Source organism: Lepidochelys olivacea (assembly GCF_965140295.1).
Source record: "Lepidochelys olivacea isolate rLepOli2 genome assembly, chromosome: 6".
In the NCBI taxonomy this organism is placed as follows: Eukaryota; Metazoa; Chordata; order Testudines; family Cheloniidae; genus Lepidochelys; species Lepidochelys olivacea.
Window position 1 is genome coordinate 73,534,469 of NC_140416.1, and position 14,554 is coordinate 73,549,022.

At 40.2% G+C, this 14,554-nt stretch overlaps 1 protein-coding gene across 7 annotated transcripts in view; it reads left to right on the plus strand.

Moving 5' to 3' along the window:
* Positions 1–14,554, plus strand: part of MEIS2 (Meis homeobox 2) — a 185,541-nt gene that overhangs the window by 164,024 nt on the left and 6,963 nt on the right. The gene's annotated exons all lie outside the window — the stretch shown is intronic.

The window sequence follows — 14,554 nt, forward strand, 5'->3', positions numbered from 1 at the left end:
ATGGTCTGAAGGGCGGAGCTGGCCTGGGGGTAGAGAGGAAATGAGGGCAGAGCTAGCGGGTGGGCGGGGGGAAGCAGAGCTATGGTCAGGGCCGGAGCAGGGCTGGGGGCAGAGCAGGAGGTGGAGCGGAGTTGCAGCTGGGGGCAGAGCAAGGCTGGGGGGGTGCTCCCTCTCCACCCCATGTGGGGTCTGGCCCGTGCCCTGATGCATGCCCCTCTGAACATTCCTCCGGGCCCCTCTAGGGGGTGCACACCCCACAGTTTGGAGACCATTGCCCTAGCACAATTCAGCAATGTTTGGATTGAAAATACTGCAGGGAAAGACTTAACAATCTGCATTCTTAATTTAATAACCCCTTTTCATACATTAAGACTGTTACGTTGAACAGGTGGTTAGCATTATCTGTGAGTATTAAACCACAAAAACTTTGCTCAAGTACTGTTATGACGCACTTTTTCAGATGCTCTTCTTAAATATGCCAGAACTATTACTGATGTATCCAATTTGAATGTACACATCCTTCATTGGTACCCACCGCAGACCAGCTCCATAGCTGGTATAAATCAGCATAGGCTCATTAACTTCAAAAGAGCTGCACTAATTTACATCAGCTGAGGATCTGGCCCAGTATGTGAAATGGCATACAGTCGTGCTGACTGTCCACACAGCGTCAATGGGACTATTTGAGTGCTTAAAATTAAGCACGGGTAAAAATTTCTAAAGCACGTAAGTCCTATTTTCAAAAGTGGCTTAGGGCTAGATCCACTAGGGGCCTTCAGTACCTAAACTGCCACTTCTGACACCTAAAATTTACATCCTCAAAACCCCACTTGGCTGCCCCCTAACCTGAAGGCACCTAAGATTGCCCCAAATAAAGTCCCCTAGGCACCAGAGTTTCTGTTAGTGGGCATGCTCCCAGCCCCCTAGCTCATCCCTAAGCCCTAGAGATCAAGGATGAAATCCGCACTTTGCCTGAGAAGAGCAGGGGCTTGAATCTCCCAGAAGAGTGCCCAATCACTGTGCTAGAGAGTATCCTGGGGCAGGGGCCTCTCAAGCTCTCTTCCTAAAACTGTTCCATTTTGTATAAAATAATTAACTCAAGCCCTCAGCACCTTGGAAGATCAAGCAGCCTACAGTTGCCAGTTTTATGAGCTCAAACGCAGGTTGATGTGCGTACAGTTGGATGCGCTCCCCACAAGTGGTACAGTTGCAGTTTTCGAGACCTACTCAAAACTTGCCCAAATAGTCAGAATATTGGGAGTTAATGCTGAAAATCCATCCATAACCTTTATTAAAACGATGTAAGATCACATATTGTTTCAAAACTTCTCCCATAATAAGTTACAGAGATACATAGAAAAAAGAAAAGGAGGACTTGTGGCACCTTAGAGACTAACAAATTTATTTGAGCATAAGCTTTTGTGAGCTACAGCTCACGTCATCACTATGCTCAAATAAATTTGTTAGTCTGTATCTGCAAAAAGAAAAGGAGTACTTGTGGCACCTTAGAGACTAACAGGGCTGCTACTCTGAAACCAGCGATACATAGAGAGGCTGACTGATTTGTTTAATTTCATGATCGGTATTTCATTTCTATATACACTGATGACAATGGGAAAATATCACAACACTGTCCAATGTTGATTAAAGATATATGACCACCACATATAGTGCTAATTTCATATTCCTTTTTATGATATAATTTCCTTTTTTTATGGCATATTCAAGTGACAGTAACCAGGTTGGCAAGCCTAAAATGTGAAACCAGATGCTTCGCTAGTTAGCCAGCCTTTAAAAATAAAAAGAGAGAAAGTTTGCATTAGTGTTCATTTGCTCATCAGCTGGGGAACCCACCAACAGCAACCTTAGAGACAAGTGATGCAATTTGGGACAAACTCCCACCAGCCCTCTGTAATTCTTGTGAGCCAGCTGGGTATTGAAATTCATAAGAATCCACCTCTTTGAGTGCTTCAGAGAGCACAAACCTTGTCAATTTCAATCCTCGGCTGGTTCAGAAGAATGGAGCCAGCAGAGAGAACAGAGGGGTGGTGCAACATTCACATGTATGTCCTCAATCACAACAAATGCAAAACTCCAGGGCCCCTGCAGAGCTCCAGCCAGCTCTATCCCTGACTTACCAGCTGTGCTTTGCATTTACCTCTGATTACCCAGCGAGGCTGACTGGGTAGTAGGGAATGAGCCATGAGGCAAGCATGCATGTGGGAGAGTGAGCAGTCTCACCTTTTTTATTTTAATTTTCCTTTCTCTGAGGCCTGCACAGTTTGGCTTACAGCAGTTTTGGCCCCTGTTATCATAGGCACAACATTAAAAGAACACTTGCAATAAAGTTTTTAATAGACTATCTAAGGTGGTCCTAAAACATTGTTTCGGTGATACATATAGGATACACTCAATACACAATGGTGTGGAAAGATATAAAGGCTTTATCAGCATGAGACTGGGATGACCTGAGTACATCCCTCCTGCCTTCACCACTCGTGAATAATAATATTGCTAGGACCCCATTATGCTAGGCGCTGTATAGACACTGAAGAAAAGCCTGCCCCACTGAGCTAGCAATTCTCATGTCGATAACACCTTTGAACATGCCAGGCACTCATGCTGAGCCTCAAGACTCTGCTCTTTGATAAAGCCTGCTTGCCATAAGCGGAGTGATCAAAGGGGTGAAATGAACATGATCATATATGTATATAAAACCTAAGCAGAGCCTCCCATAACCAAGCAAGGGCAAGGAGTAGAAAAGTATGGACATAACTATGTAGCTACAACTTACTTGGGAAGTGATTAGGTACTTCAGTGATAGGAGCTGTAACATGGGTGTGTGTGGGTGTGTGTTCTGAGATTATATATATATATATTCTGTCCATTACTCCTAATTGTTTCACTAGTTCCCCTTCCTCTCATGTATACTTTAGTAGCCACCAGCCAGAGAAAGTTATCTATAGCTAAATTAAAACATTCTCCAATTATTATGGACTGTTGCTTAATATTCTATTGTTCCACTGACAACATAGTTTTTAATGTATCATTTTATGCTATGCTGTAGAAGATCATCATTATCCTGCCTCCCTTAGGGCCTTGGCTGTGCAAGTATTTATTTGTTTCCACAAGCTAACATGTGCTCATCTTGGAAGATAGTGGTGCTGCAATTCTTCCTCACTCAACACGCCCCCCCCCTTTGTTTTTTAACCCTTTTCCTCCTCTTGTCAGCCTGCAGTATTAAGGAGTCTGAGTATGGCATATAGCTGGTACGCACCCATCTGAAACGCTGAACACATACTGGCTTCTTAGCAAACGTTCTACACGCAGGGTTATGCACTCCTTAACATGGTAACTCCATGCGGCATCTGCTTGTGGCCTACAGAATTTTTTTCCCTTTAATAAACTTGAGACTGGATGAAGGGGTCAGCTTCACAGAGGTGACTCTGCAGTTGCTTCTGTGGGAGAAATGGGAGCTCAACACCCCACTTCGGGTACTCAGCACCTTATAGAAGCTGCTCCGCTCCTTGCAATATGACCCTGAACAGAACTTTACTCCATGCTGTCAAGGTGATGTTCTGACTGTAATCATGCCAAAATCCATTGCTTATTAAATACCTTTTCCCAAAATGTTTCTCAAAAAGAAACTGAGGTTGATATAAGCTGGAAGTGTCTGCCACAGAAGCTCTGCCTCTGCATCAGTGTGAACATCTTTAGGATCAGCAGTTCTCAGACTTTCAGTCGTGTGTTTCTATACATTTATTTTGGCTGTAGTTTTTGTAAACTAAGCTGTTAAGATCCAATTTCCTAAGGTCCACTGGTTGATAGGTAAAATACATATTTCCCAGCCTAATCCTTTTTCCTTTAGATTTGAAGCTTTAATGACAATGAAAAAAATATACAAGCATGGCCAAGACAGGACAGTGGCTACAAAGAATAGTTCACTTTGGACAAAATTTGCTGTCAGGGTAAATGGAGCATTCCTTCTGAACTCACAGACTGGTGGTGCATGTACAGGTTGGTTGTAGATGGTTGCTACAATAAGGCTTCTTTCATACAGGTGTGTTTATGCCCCAGGCTTGCTGGCCACAGTCCATTCCATTTACAGAAGCTGAATTAAACAATAACTACCACATTGCAAAAAGAAGAGGGGGGGGGGGGAGTGGGTGGGAAAGGTGAGCGTCAAAGGAGATGCCTGAGAGCTTTGTTAGGGCCAAGAAAAACCCTGTTGCAGTTGTCAGAGCTTGTTGATGTTGCAGAGAACGGCACTTTTTTTTTTTTTTTTTTGTCTGCTGGATTTTGTGGTTCTGCCTTAGGAAAGAAAGTAAAATAGAACGGAAGAACAAAGTCCTACTCTATAAATCAGCAGCTGCTCCTTGCCAGATCAAAGGAGTGACATTTTTGCTCCTGGACTACTTGTCCACTTTAGGTGCTTGACAGACAGCTAACAGCTGGCCTGCTACACAGCATAGGCGAATCGAGCTACATCTTCTTCAGAATAGATGACAAGCTAATCAGAGATATCCATAACATGGGACATGTGAGTGCACCTTGATCTCTTCAGACACATCCAATACATAATTGCTAAACATTTTTGTGCATTTTTGGCAAGTTAATACTTCGGTCGTTTCCGCTGAGAAGTAGGATTTGGAATGAATATGTTTAGTTCATCATGAAGATGCAAAGTTAAACAGAGGTTAAATTTATAGCTGAGCTCTCTCCTTCAGGTTAATTTATAAATAGCTGAAAACTGAATATAAACTAGTTAGGAATTTCTGTAAGTGACTTTAATTTGATTGACTATTACAAAAATATGGATTTTCAAAAATGCCCAAAGTTAGGATCCCAAATCTGCATTTAAGGGCCTGAATAAGTGGCCTGATTTTTGAAAGTGCTGAACACTTAGCCGCTCCCAGTTTTCAAAATCTCATCCTGTGAGTTTAACATGACAAATAACACATCTTGAAATTCAAGTGTTAGTTAAGAATCAATAGAAAGGTCTGAATTCACTTTTAATGTGGACAGTCCAGTGCAAGCAAAGTAGAGTACATGCCAAATTAGCTAAAATTGTGTTCAGAGTCTCCATAAGATGTATGTATACAGACCTGGAATTTTAATGTCAGTAGTAAAACTTTCAAAGTAATTTAGTTTCTAGTTGCTTCCCATTTGCAATAAATCAAGTACAGGATGAGGTAATATACTACAACTTATGTCTATTGACTTAGCATTTTATCTTTAAGATATGAATAGCTAAGGAACTCTGTCTGTTTGTCTCCTCCCTTCCTTTCAAGTACCTTTGAAAGATCGGTTTTACGGTGCATGATAAATAACCATATATGAATAATCTGATGGCATTCTGAAAGAGTAACAGACATTGCTACAAAAATCATGACCTGCTGGGATGCTTTGTTATGTGGTATGAGGTGTGATTACATTCACTGAATTGTGTTTATTATCATTCAGAATTCCAAGGGAAATAAAAGATAATTTCCTACCTAGGTTAAAATATCATGAAAGCTTATAATGAAAAATCTGTGTGTAGAGGTTTCTTTGTGTAGCGGGAATTCTTCATTAAACTCACTGTTAACAGATTTATTCCTCTAACTGGTTCTCATTCATGATGGGGTTTCACAGTATATTTGAAATCATGGGTAATGCAATCCCCTGGGGTTGTACAATTTAACAAAGTACAAATGGGGTTGTACTCAGTCATGGACCTAGCTCACTTTTTGTGGCCAAAATGGAATTGTAGCAATGAAGATACAACTTTTACTCAGATAAATTAATTGCACTCTCAAATTAATTGCATACAGGATATGACTATTAGACAACATATGTAAAGTGGCAACACTAGGCTTGCGTGACCTATGTGTTAGCGTATGGTCCCCCTCTTCCAAGGACACAGATATGCACTCAGCCCACCAGCCATGGAGCCAGGGCACCATCCCATATTCTCATGCATGGTCCCATCTGACTCCAGCAGGTCACAGCACACAGTGATTTCTCCCATCTGCACGTCCCATTCGGAAAGCTATGTTTTGGCTCCACCTCCTGGCTTCCTGCTACATGCAGTGGAGGAGGTCACCAGGGGCCACTGAGCACATAAACAAGTATGTGGAAGTGGGCAGAGGCAGGCAGCCAGGACGAGGGATTACTGTGTGCCCGTTGAAATGGGGGAAAACAGTCAGGAGTGATGATTGTATTGGGTTCTGCAAAACCTAAGGTCAACACTGTATGTTTCAGTCTTCACTTTCTCTGTCTACAAAAAAAAATGGTTTCATTTTCTTGCCCCCAAACTACTGCAGAGGGGAGATTCCCATACAGTCCACATGTGCAAACACCTACTGTATGGAATAAACAAGTGTAACTCTGTAGCATTTGCACTTTCAGTATATGTACTACAAGCACTGGCTGTTAAAACAAAACAAAGCAAAAGACCCTCAAACTCTTGGCTTGAGCCCAATCATTTCCCCATGCTCCAGAATATAACCTGGTAGAAGAGCTACATGTTTAAAGACACACATTTTCTGTGAGCTAAATAAATACCAGTGTTGACAACTCTCATGATTTTATCAGGAGTTTCATGGTATTTCATGTTTAACTTAAGTCCCATCTCCCAGAGAAAAAGTGGTTAGGTGAGAATCTTGACTTTCTTTCTTTCTTTCTTTCTTTCTTTCTTTCTTTCTTTCTTTCTTTCTTTCTTTCTTTCTTTCTTTCTAAAGTAAGTTTCTAGCCCTCTTGCTTGTGGATAAATGCTTGAAAATGTAACTCAAGTGTTCCCCAAAGTCTCAAAAAACCAGAAGGTAAATAAAGATATATATATATATATATATATATATATATATATATATATATATATATATCATGATTTTTAAGTCACTCTCATGCTTTTGGGCATCCTGTCTCATGGTTTTTGAACATTTGGGATTGGCAATACTGAAATACACAGACTTTTGAGCGCTCATAGTGTAATTTCCAAAATTGCCACCTTCTATTAGGGTGATACTTTTACAAGTGACATACAAGACATGGCAGAGGTCTGTGGAACCATCAATGAACAAAGACTATCTATCTAATAGGCAGCCAGCCCTGCCACTTTTAAAATAGCCTAATCTTCCCTGGGATACTTACAACGCCTCTAATAAAGTTATCCAATCCTGTGTTAAGAAGTTTTGTCAAGAAATACTTCCCTCTTTTTTCCCCTCTTTGAAAATCAATCATATAAGTGACTCCACTGCTCAATATTCTTAACTTAAGGAAGCCTTTTTGAGTGGCTCACATCCAAGTGTCTACATTCAGCTTTATACTTTCTTATAAGGAATGCTGCACATAAGAGTTGGCAAACAGGTGTGGCATAGAGTCAGTGAAGCAGAAACAAGGGGTTTATCAGCCATTTTTATATATTCACACATACACAAAAGGACACCTAAACCTAATTCTGTCAGTTCAAAACACACACTAGAGTGAAAAGGTTAAACAAACCAAGATGGTTAGATTTCAGCTGCAAAAATAAAAATCTGATTGATAAACAATGAATAGTTTTAAAGGGGGGGTATTTTTATAGATATTAAAACGTTGCTGCAGTTTTAGTCTCTCAGATTCCACACTTCCAGATAGCTCTGTTCCTCTGAGATTACACATTCAGGGTATGGTAGGAACGAGTCACATACATAAGCATCATGAACAGTGCTCAGCAAAAAAATCACAACGAAATTAGAAAACTTTTCCGTGTGAATTTTTTTGTCCATTTCATTTCAAATTCACAAAATATAATTAGATTTCACAACTAACCAGACAAATTATGTGTTTTTTCTCAGAAAATTGTTGAGTGACAGTGGGCTTAGTTTAAATGAAAACCAAAAAAGTTTTTTTTAGCCAAAACATTGACATTTTTCACAGTTTGAATGTTGAAATGTCATTAGGATGAAGATTAATTCTCCCATCAAAAATTACACACATTGGAGTTTTTACCTGTTTTAGGCCCATATTCAGCAATGAACGGAAGTACGTGTTTAAATCCCAGTGAGTGTTAAGCACAGGCTGAAGGGCTTTGCTGAATGGGGGCAATGTGGAAACAGCCATTTCATGCAGTGTTAAGTGCCATGTAATGATGTTAAACAAACCTGCCAGGAAAAAAAAAAGTGTATTATATTTTGTGAACAAACTATCACTACTTACTCCTACCACTATCTGTGAACAACAATTTTTTTTTACTCAAAACAAAACTGTATTTTGCTTTGATACATGGAGCACTGAATATTTCAAAAGATTCCACTGGATGGCTCAGGGTCGTGGAAATGGGATGCAGAGAATTTTACTCTTAGTTAGCGGCTTGTAATCTAACCTGATATGGTAGGGGCCAAAACTATGAAAGGGCACAGAGCCCGGATTACTATCTTACCCCTAGAATTGACACCTCCTAATTCAGGGTTGAGGCACATAGGTTGAGCTTTGTGGAAAAACTTGCAGTAACACGCTCACTGTTGTATCTAGTAGCTGGGTAGAAGACTTCAGGCTCCAGGGCTCTCAGTCTGGTAACTTTCGTAAGTACTAAGGGACAGATTTTCAAAGGTATTTAGGTGCCTAAAGCTGCAGTTGGCTGCCGAGTGGGATTTTCAAAAACACCTAAGTAGGTGAGGTGCCTAACTCCTATTGATTTGGATTGACTGGATTGATATGGAGAGGCATCTTTAGCTGCCTAAAAGCCTTTGAAAATCAGGCTCTGTTTGTATGACAGACAGACTATGCTGCTGTAGTGCTTCAGTGTAGACACTTGCTACAGTGGCAGAAGTGGTTTTTCCTTCACTGTAATGAGTCCTTCCCCCCGCCCCCCCCGGAGGCAGTAGCTAGGTTTACGGAAGAACTCTTCCATCAGCCTAGCAGTATCTATACTGGGGCTTAAGTTGGGTTAACTACATCTCTCAGAGGTGTGAATTTTCGATAGGCCAGATCTCACATTTAATAATAAAGAAAATATATTAACATGATTATTATTATAATTACTATTACTTGTTGTTATTAAGTTAGTGCCACAATCCTTAGTGAGCTGTAGCTCATGAAAGCTTATGCTCAAATAAATTTGTTAGTCTCTAAGGTGCCACAAGTCCTCCTTTTCTTTTTGTGGATACGGACTACCACGGCTGCTACTCTGAATCTTTAGTCAGGATCTCTGTCCTTTACAAACACCCAGGCAGACATGGTTCCTGCCCCAAACAGCTTACAATGTAATTTGAGACAAGGCACTGCTGTATTTAATCTTTGGAGTTGACTGGAAGTGTATTCTTTTTGTTGATCTATTCCTTTCTCTTTTTTTCAGTGTTAAAGAGTTGAGGGTCTTTCTATGAATGCAGTGAGTTGATTGATGTAAAGAATTTTTGTTATTTTAACATGTCATTGTCTGTTATGGATATTTTAAGTGGAATCAAGAGAGCATAGTGATACTGATGAAGTTTAGAGCTAAACTCTGTGGCCTCATATTCTACCTCCTTCTTCTCAAGAAGGGAAATTCACTTTGCTGTGGAGGACCAGCACAAGATCCTCTCTACCACTTAGGTCTCACATTGCCAGCCTATAACCTAAGGTAGTGACTGGGGCTGAATGCCACTCTGTGCTTCAACCAGCCAGTCTGATCCCAGGTTGGGGATGAATTTTATGTTTCCAAACATTGCTGTTTTTCACCCACGTAAAACCAGACTGTTATGGCCTTATGCAGGTGAAATGAATTTCCTCCAATAGCCTTACAGTGGGGTTGAAGCAACCTGCCCAGTATAGGTCAGTGCAGGATCTAGTGCACTTGCAGATACTAATCCCCGACTGACTCACAAATGGAATGAGCCATATCTTACAAAATGAAATTTTGTACAATGAAACCAGTGGCAAACCTCAAAAATTGTATTTTAATGTGTCATGCTTGAGCATGCAGACCAAGAGATCTGTATCTTCTGAATATTTTCTTTTGCAGTTTGCATTAGTATTTCTCTGAAATTTTAGCAGAATAAACAATGGTTTATCATAAAATTAAAATGTATTAGGTAAATGTGACTTTAAAATCATTCTGAAGTGACTTCGGATAGAATATCGTAACTACATGTATTGATGCAATTAAATATTGTGTATGACTTCTTACAAAATATAGAACACAGGTTTGTGTTTAAAAAACAGTGATGTCATTTGAATAGCTGCAATTTTTACAAATATTAGAATGGTGCTAATTAGAGGTGAGAAGAAGCTTAGGTCAGCTGGTCTGCCTAAGCAAAATGCCTAACTACACTTAGGATATTCTGCAAACTGTAGAATTCACTAGTTTACCGCTACTGCTCTTTTTTGGCTGAGCACAGATAAAACACTATCAAGTAATGAGATTTCTTTTAAATGTCCACGTCATCTTACATGTTGATCTATATCCTGTTTGACTTGCTCACACAAAAAGCTCCAATGAAATAAGTGGAACCACTTGAGTGAGAAAGGCGAATAGATTTTGACCCTGTGTCATTTATGTGACTGCTTTATGTAACAATGTTAACAGAAATACCTCCTTTCATAGCCAATGCCTACTGTTTGAATTAGTAGGGGTGGTAATCTGAAATCTGCAAGATGTTGGGAGTGAGAGTTGCATTATACATAGTACACCAATTACATGTATTCTCCTTAACAATACATGCCTCGTTTATCATTCCAGGGTAAGGGCCAAATTCTGCATGTGTATGAATGCAGAGCTTGTGAAAGGTATCAAATTGACAGCCTGGAGGCTGAAGTCCCCTCTTTATACCCAGAACAGGTATGGCACATATAGCAGCAATGTGACTTTCACTCCTACACCGCTGCCAATGTGCCTGAATGTTAATATGGATGGAGAGAGGAAAGATGATTATGTGGATGGTGGACTGGACAGATCACAGGATGGGGAGTGGAGAAATCTAGGTTCACGTTCTGGCTTTGACACAGATTCCCTGTATGGCCTTGGGCAAGTCACTTAATCTCCCTCCGTATCAGTTCTTTTCTATAACTGGGAACAACAATAATGCTACCTTTATCCTACCTTTTGTTTATCCTGGCTACTCAGATTGGGACAGGAAATGTCTCTCGTTATGTGTTTGTACAGGACATAGTGAAACAGGGCCCTGATCTTGGTTGGAACTGCTATGTGCTCCTAGAATACAAATAATTATTATGATTAATAATAGAGCAGTTCTCTCCATTGGAGATGATTCGTTCACCTTTTCCCTTTCAGTCTTTGCTGGCTGGGTGAAAGCAACCATCAAGGTTGGCAATTAATGCTAAGGAACAGAGCTGTGAATTCTTGTTTCATAGGGGCCCAAATAATGCTGAAAATAGTGTTATTTGTACTTTTGTTTAATTTTTTCACTGGTCTTGTAATATCCCTTAAAAACATTTCTGCCAAAGTAACGTTACAGTGTTTCTGTAATACATGAACTGAAATATTTTGCGAGGACTAGATCTTGCTTTATTTTGGTCCCAAAAATAACACCCTGAGGCATTTAAAAGAAAAGCCTTCTGAAAATGTAAAGTCTAGACTCTAGGGCAGGGACTATGGCTTCCATTTCTCTATTATGCATCATTCACATTGATGGTGCATGAAAATTATAATACACAAACACTATTCTGTGCATTTCTGCCAGTTGTGCTGGCAGTTTATGTGATATAGTCATTGCTAATGAATATTGGACCTGATTTTCAACCTGAACGGAACTCTACATCTGCTTTTGCATCTGCAGTTTTATTGATACAAATAATTTCAGATGACGTTTTGCAGATATAGTTACTTGAGGGCATAAGTGATGCAATTTTAGGCTGGGATTTTCAAAGGGAATTAAATTTCAATGGGATTTGGGTGCCTAACTCTCCTATGCTCCTTTGAAAACCTAGATGTCCAGGTACTTGACTGTACCCCTGCCCCCTACAGCAAGGTACTTGCATGTCTAAGTGACATCAATTGCTCTTGCAATTTTTTGTATGTGCAAAATTGGAGGAACAAAAAGGAGCGCCTAGAAAGTAGGGTTCAAATTCAAGTGCTATGTTCGTTAGCAATTATATCTATGGTGGCCTTTCAGCATTTACTGGAAATATGTGGCTTTATAATTTAGTACAAGTCTCCCTAGTGGATTTTTTTCTGTAAGGCAGTACAGCTTTGGGGGCTCACTTTCAGGGCTTCAGCTTCCTCATCAAAAAATACCTCCTGAATCATCGAGTAGTTCATACAGAAGAGCTAGAATTACTCCTGTGGGTTTAATAAACCTAGGGCAAAATGTCTTCCTTTGGAAGTGAACGGCTGACAAGTGCATGCAGAAACAGAGGCTGGGTTTTCAGAATTCATCCCATAAAGCCAGTATCCTGGTTGAATACGTAACACTGTCAAACCAAATTTTGTATGCTCATACATGTGAGCCAGTTGAGTCACTTTACTTTCCGGACTTAAAATGTTCTCAATGCCCTGCATTGTTGTGTAAACCCCATTGAAAAACCACTTCAGAGGACGCCCATTTTTTTACTAATGTAAACATTCTGACCAGTATCCAAAGCTATGACCTCTAGGTGAACCTTTAACCTTCCCCTTAATTATTTGTTTGAAGGCAGTGTGGAGTTCTCCTGCTGAGACTGAAGAACCATAATGCCTTGCAGCCCTGTGAGTAAGGGAGTGTTGGGAGGGAAGTGGAAAGGGACATAAATAAGGGGACCACCAGATGTAAATAATAAAAGTGGTTGGGGTTTAAATAAAAACTGAAAAAGCAATTTAGTTGCCCTAAAGAGTGGCTGGATTGAAGAAAATAGGGGCTCAGAAGACAAAAAGTGGGGGAGGGTCTCTTGTCTATGATTTTTTACAGGCCGTCCAAATAAGCACTCACTGCATTCTTTAAAACCTTGCCATCTGTATACATCATTAGAAGCTCATAGGAGAAGAGAAAACAGTCTTATCAGGCTTTTCTCTTAATCTCTATTGGCCTTAACTTTAGCTGATAAAAGGCATGCTGGATACAGAAGGTTCAGGTCAGCCCCCATTTGGTCAACGTGCTAACATTGCTGGAAAGCAGCTAAGCAAATTAAGTCCTATCAGAGACCGTTGTCTTTGGGGACGGAAACTGTGTCTAGAAGTCACAGTGTTAGAGTAGGAAATACCTCCACCAAGCTGAAATCACTGCTAGCTGAAGAAATGAGCAACAGAATCAATTCTTTGTTTTTATTTTTAATACTTGAAGTCTCCTCTTGACTAATTCAGAGGCAGGATGACATTTTTGACAACTGAGCTACACTTTCCTTGAAGAATAAAGAATGCCTTTGTTTTGGATGTAAACATAGAGATGCAAAAAAGCCCTTTGGTGTTATTTGTAGCATTTATGCATCTGTCTAATGGAATTCCCACCAGTGTGATTACAGGAGATCTAAACAAAGGTGTACTGTCTTTTGTTATCTTTGATGGACTTTAACCTGAGGGGAGCAACACAGTGGCTAGTATAGTATATGTCGGATGCCCAGCTGTGTAAGTGTTAGAATTCTACGAAGTGAGCTGATTAATTGAATTTTCCATTATTGACTGAAAAACTCCCATTAACTTCAGTGGACTTTGGATCAGGCCCAATGGCAGCTAAGGAGGCTGTTTTGGATGATGAGCATGTTAGTATTTCTGAAGAGGATTAAACACTAGTATTCAACTTCATTAGCACTCCTTAAGGGTCACTAGACTGAAGTCTGAACTGTGAAATACCAGACAAAACCTGAACATAAGCTTGAAAGTGTTCTTAAAACACAAAGAACAGGGATAAAAATAAAAACAAGTGTGGTTTGTGAGCCATAGAAAATTGCCTTGTTTTGAATAAATTGTATAAATAATATGGGGGGGGTATTTTTACTGGGTTTGAGCTGATGTGGATTGTTGTGCATTAAACTAACAGAAAATATGCAAACTTTTTTTGTGGGTTACCAACCAAATTAAATTCAGGCTTACTAGCCAAACAACTGGCTTTACCTAATGCTCAAACGCTTCGGCCACTACTCCAGCTATGGTACCTGATTTGAGGAAAAGTTCTTTTGGGCCTAATATTAAACACATGTACCTATGACTCCCTCTTTCTACTGAGTTGAAAGGTGCCTCAGTTTATGGTCAGCAGTTGCTTAATGCTCTGCCTTGGGTGTCCCACTCTTGGCTGAAAAGGTCGCCCCCAGCTGGCACTGACCTCTAAATGACCCCTGACTTTACAGGCTTAAACTGCAGGAGTTGCAGAAGAGCAGAAGTCTTTCTGGGCCAGCACTTATTGCTGCTGTGCTGGTGATAAAACTTCAGACAGCCTAATTGATGGCTTTGCTGACCTAACAATACCTTGTGAAAGCACAGAGTGGCAAAGCCTGGTCTTCATTTATGGCCAGCTGCAAGGGTAGCTGAATCCCCTATGATGAAGAAAAAAAAAGTCTTCTAGCCTGTGAACTTTAACCAGGTTCCTAGTTACTCTAAGAAGTTAGAGAAACAGTTGTCTTGTAACACAAGTTTTCATTCACATTTACTTGTTCACAGCCTTCTGGTAGATCCAGTCTTAAACTGGCT